General features: G+C 47.5%; 1 pseudogene; it reads left to right on the forward strand.

Moving 5' to 3' along the window:
* Positions 1–2,268: 2,268 nt before the first annotated feature.
* LOC116374284 (beta-1,4-mannosyl-glycoprotein 4-beta-N-acetylglucosaminyltransferase-like) lies at positions 2,269–4,207 on the forward strand (annotated as a pseudogene).
* The last annotated feature ends 1,472 nt before the right edge of the window (positions 4,208–5,679 follow it).

The raw sequence follows: 5,679 nt of genomic DNA on the forward strand, positions 1-5,679 counted from the left end.
CTGTCTCTCTCCTCTGTCTGTCTCCTCTGTCTGTCTCTCCTCTGTCTGTCTCCCCTGTGTCTGTCTTTCTCCTCTGTCTGTCTCTCCTTTGTCTGTCTCCCCTGTGTCTGTCTTTCTCCTCTGTCTGTCTCTCCTCTGTCTGTCTCCCATGTGTCTGTCTTTCTCCTCTGTCTTTCTCCCCTGTCTGTCTTTCTCCTCTGTCTGTCTTTCTCCTCTGTCTGTCTCCTCTGTCTGTCTCTCCTCTGTCTGTCTCCCCTGTGTCTGTCTTTCTCCTCTGTCTGCCTCCCCTGTGTCTGTCTGACTCCTCTGTCTGTCTCTCCTCTGTCTGTCTCCCCTGTGTCTGTCTTTCTCCTCTGTCTGTCTCCCCTCTGTCTGTCTTTCTCCTCTGTCGTTCCCTCTGTCTTTCTCCTCTGTCTGTCTGTCTCCCCTCTGTCTGTCTTTCTCCTCTGTCTGTCTTTCTGTCTGTCTTTCTCCTCTGTCTGTCTTTCCCTCTGTCTTTCCCTCTTTATTTCTCCTCTGTCTGTCTGTCTCCCCTCTGTCTGTCTTTCTCCTCTGTCTTTCTCCTCTGTCTGTCTCCTCTGTCTGTCTTTCTCCTCTGTCTTTCTCCTCTGTCTGTCTTCCCTCTGTCTGTCTCCCCTGTGGTCTGTCTGTCTCCTCTGTCTGTCTCCTCTGTCTGTCTCCTCTGTCTGTCTCTCTCCTCTGTCTTTCTCCTCTGTCTTTCTCCTCTGTCGTTCTCCTCTGTCTGTCTCTTCCTCTGTCTGTCTCCCCTGTGTCTGTCTTTCTCCTCTGTCTGTCTCTCCTCTGTCTGTCTCCCCTGTGTCTGTCTTTCTCCTCTGTCTGTCTCTCCTCTGTCTGTCTCCCCTGTGTCCTGTCTTTCTCCTCTGTCTTTCTCCTCTGTCTTTCTCCCCTGTCTGTCTTTCTCCTCTGTCTGTCTTGCTCCTCTGTCTGTCTCCTCTGTCTGTCTCTCCCTCTGTCTGTCTCCCCTGTGTCTGTCTTTCCCCTCTGTCTGTCTTTCTCCTATGTCTGTATTTCTCCCTCTGTCTGTCTTCTTCTCCTCTGTCTGTCTCCTCTGTCTGTCTTTCTCCTCTGTATGTCTCCCTGTCTGTCTTTCTCCTCTGTCTGTCTTTCTCCTCTGTCTGTCTTTCCCCTCTGTCTGTCTTTCCCCTCTGTCTGTCTTTCTCCTCTGTCTGTCTTTCTCCTCTGTCTGTCTTTCTCCTCTGTCTGTCTTTCTCCTCTGTCTGTCTTTCTCCTCTGTCTTTCTCCCCTGTCTGTCTTTCTCCTCTGTCTGTCTTTCTCCTCTGTCTGTCTCCTCTGTCTGTCTCTCCTCTGTCTGTCTCCCCTGTGTCTGTCTTTCCCCTCTGTGTCTTTTCCTATGTCTGTATTTCTCCTCTGTCTGTCTTTCTCCTCTGTCTGTCTATCTGTCGTATTCTCCTCTGTATGTCTACTCTGTCTGTCTTTCTCCTCTGTCTGTCTTTCTCCTCTGTCTGTCTTTCCCCTCTGTCTGTCTTTCCCCTCTGTCTGTCTTTCTCCTCTGTCTGTCTTTCTCCTCTGTCTGTCTTTCTCCTCTGTCTGTCTTTCTCCTCTGTCTGTCTTTCTCCTCTGTCTGTCTTTCCCCTCTGTCTTTCCTTCTGTCTGTCTCCTCTCCATTCCTCTCCTCTCTGTCCGTCTGTCTCCTCTCCATATCCGTCTATCTCCTCTCCATCTCCTCTCCTCTCTGTCCTTCTGTCTCCTCTCCGTCTTTCTCCTCTCCATCTCCTCTCCTCTCTGTCTATCTCCTCTCCTCTCTGTCCGTCTGTCTCCTCTCCATCTCCTCTCCATCTCCTCTCCTCTCTGTCTATCTCCTCTCCTCTCTGTCCGTCTGTCTCCTCTCCATCTTTCTCCTCTCCATCTCCTCTCCTCTCTGCCCGTCTGTCTCCTCTCCATCTCCTCTCCGTCTATCTCTTCTCCATCTCCTCTCCTCTCTGTCTATCTCCTCTCTGTCTGTCTGTCTCCTCTCCATCTTTCTCCTCTCCATCTCCTCTCCTCTCTGTCCGTCTGTCTCCTCTCCATCTTTCTCCTCTCCATCTCCTCTCCTCTCTGTCCCTCTGTCTCCTCTCCATCTCCGTCTCCATCTCCTGAATCTTCTGGCAAGGTAGATAGCTACAAAGGACGGGGAACCAACGGACGGGTTGAGGGGTGGCGAATAACAATGACAAAAAATGTATAAAAAAATATTTTGGTGGAAATTATACCACCACCTAAAAGGGAACTTTGAAGACTGTAAGGGGCATGTGCTCTGCACAGGTAGAACCAGATAGTGCACATGCCTGAGTTACAGTTAAGTAAGGAGTTTGTAAACTTCAGTTTAGGTAAAGAGTTGTATGTGTGTGTTGTTTGTTTTTCAGGATGAAGATGCAAAGGCACAAGTTTTTTTTCTTCTGCGCATTGGCTCTGTGTGTCTTCTCCCAGCTTCACAACTACAAGGCCCTCCACCACATGCCTATACTGAGTGAGCTGTATGCCTCCTCTGTCAATGCCCTGAGTTTCCTCTGGAGAGGGAGGGGAACCCTTCAAACAATGCTCACCCAGAGAGGAGGCCTCTGCCTGGGCCTGTACCCTTCGACACTGGCTGTGGGAACCAGAGGCATACCGGGAGGACCAGGGAAACGCAGAGAGGGGGGGAGAAAGATTGAACGTGGCAGTGAGGTGAAGGGGCAGATGACATGACTTTCCCCATACATTGTTTTGGGTCTATATGACATTGTCATTGATATGTTTAATTTGACTCCTATTGTTTCCCACTCAGGACCTGTGGCGGAAGGAGCAGCCTGACTCAGGGAATGTTAACAGAATGACGGTCACTCTCCAGACCCCAAAGGACCATTGGAGGAACTTCACAAACGGAGCTTCCATCTTAGCGATGACCCCACCCAGTTCTTTGTGCGCACCAAGTCTGGAGCATACTGCTTCATAGAGGGGACGGAAATGACTTATCTCAAAGACCATTTAGGACAAAAGGTCCAGGAACCCGGAGAGGGCCAGCGTAAGATCCTGCATGCACACCAAGAGGAACCCAAGTCAGCCCAGGAGAAAACAGCCTGGGGAAAAAGGCTGGTGAAGTGTATGTGTCGCCCAGGCTGGCACGGCCCTCACTGTGGCATCCCCACCACGGTGCAACACTCCAACCTGCCCACTAAGGCTCGTCTGACACTGAGAGAGGTTCCTCGAAGGGTCATCAATGCCATTAATATCAACCACGAGTTTGACCTCCTCCACGCCCGCTTTCATGAGTTGGCCGATGCCGTGGACCTCTTCTGGTGTGTGAGTCAAACTTCACAGCCTACGGAAATTCCAAGCCACTGCACTTCCTGCGCTTTTGCTTAACGGAACCTACAACTATGTACACCACAAGATCCTCTATGTATCCTCGATCACTTCCCTAAAGGTGGCCAGCAGAACGGGTGGATTGCTGACGACTACCTGCGAACATTTCTAAGCCGTGACGGGATGTCCAGGGTGCAAGGCGCCAGGCCAGATGATGTCTTCCTCATCAACGATGCAGACGAGATCCCTGCCCGCGAGGGCATCCTCTTCCTCAAACTCTACGACGGCTGGACGGAACCTGTGTCCATCCACATGAGAAAGTCCCTTTATGGTTTCTTCTGGAGGCAGACTGGGACACTGGAAGTTCTCTCCGTCTGCACCGTCATGCTCTTCACTGTCTACAATGGAGACGGGATATTACTGAGGCGCAGGGAATACTACTCCATGCCGGGTTTCCGGAACTATCAGAGGGAGAGTGGACACATCTGGTGCAGTGGTCAATTGGGAGCCCTGTCCACTACGCAGGCTGGCACTGTTCCTGGTGCTTCAGACCAGAGGGAATCTCCCAAAAGCTCATCTCTGCCCAGAATGGAGACTTCCCCCGCTGGGGCGACTACGTGGAAAAACGAGACCTGAATTACATCAAGGGCTTGATCCGGACTGGGGGATGGTTCGATGGCTCGCTGGGGGAGTACCCACCCACAGACCCTAAAGAGCCTATGTATGCACCCAAATATCTATTAAAGTACTTTCAGCTGTATCGTTACATACTTGATAACCCATATGCCTGAATCTTGTAGAAAACTGGTGAGGATTTATATTCTCAATGTTGATTTCAATGGAAGGATTTTTAATTTCAAGGGATGTTTCCTGAACACAACATCTCTCTGAATTTGGATCTATGAAACCCCACCTTCCCCTCTAATTGAAGGTTCAGGCTGTCCACTTCCTGTCTAAAGATGAAGTAACTAGCAGGTGAGAGAGGGATGATGAAGGACATCTGAGGGTAAATTAACTGCTGTTGATCTTGTGGGGGTTTGCACAGATTTTATTAGACTCATTCTATTCAACTCTGTCCCTTTTCGATCACAATATTAGTAGTTAAACATTCCTCAAAGACAAAGGCCTCTTCTGCTCCAGATCATTCAAAGACTGGATTCCAGTTGGAACATGATGACTGACTTTTGTACAGTTCCTAACTGTAGACGTGATGGCAGACCGGTATATATGTATAGTCTATCTGATGATGGCTAATGGCCAGTGATACTGTAGTTTTCCCTCAGTCAGATCAACAATGTGCTTCTAGTGCCACCAGTTTTGAGTTTCCAGAGACCTTTGTGAAGAAAGAGACCTGAAAAACGATCCGTGCACCTTTCTGTGGTGGTGGTGGTGGTAAAACTGTGTTACTGTGCTGAAATGGTTGTTCGAACAACACAGGGAAATATAGCGGGAAAGGGAAAGTCGGTTTTATATTGTTAAATACAAACTCAGGTATCCCTCACTAATGCACTATGGGTTTATCTTAGTCGTCGCTTGCTTGACTACATAACTATCTCATAGCCTTCTTGTAAACAGATTATTTATGGTGTACAGATGAATGAATTTGAGGCCAAAAAGCATATGCAATTAGAACCATGTGATCCTGCCAAACAGTTGTCACAATGCTTTTAGGCATTTTTGTCATCTGTATGCATTGTTCATCGAGAAACAAAATCGTTCTTCTGCTATGGTCTAGTGATTCACATCAGTCTAGTATTTCAATCTGTTCTAGACAGTCAGCTTTACATTTATAAGAAAACATAATGGTTTCCTTGGTTTTGTCCTTAAATGCATTTCAATTCTTCCCAATTTAAAACCCTTCACAATGAGAATAGTATTCCTACAGCTCATAGGGACATGTCCACTGTGAATAGGATTTATACCAATGACACCGATGAATGTAACTGAGAGTTTATCGCATTGTGCCATCAATCAGATCAACCTTTGATAGACTGCAAGTCATTGGTTTCTGCCTGAATAACAATAGAGTACACTGAGAGGCCTATTCAGTGGAAATTGGTGATCAACAAAACAAACACAAATGAGTGATGCAATGAATGTCTTAGTTCATTCTTGTTTTGCACTGTAGACATTGTTTTGTTGAATAGCTACAGTACATGAATCCAAACCTACTGGCAGTAACAGGATGACATAAAGACAGACAAAAGTGCACAAAAAATAAGTCATTTATTACTTTTATTACATAATTATTTGTATATTTAGTTACATTTTTGGTCATTTATTAAATGCATTTTTTTTTAATCATGCCATTTACCGTGCTTGGCTTGGGCAGGAGCTCAGCTGAGTTGAGTACTGGCACCTCAAATGTTCTACTGC

Source organism: Oncorhynchus kisutch, linkage group LG6 (genome assembly GCF_002021735.2).
Source record: "Oncorhynchus kisutch isolate 150728-3 linkage group LG6, Okis_V2, whole genome shotgun sequence".
Taxonomy (NCBI): Eukaryota; Metazoa; Chordata; class Actinopteri; order Salmoniformes; family Salmonidae; genus Oncorhynchus; species Oncorhynchus kisutch.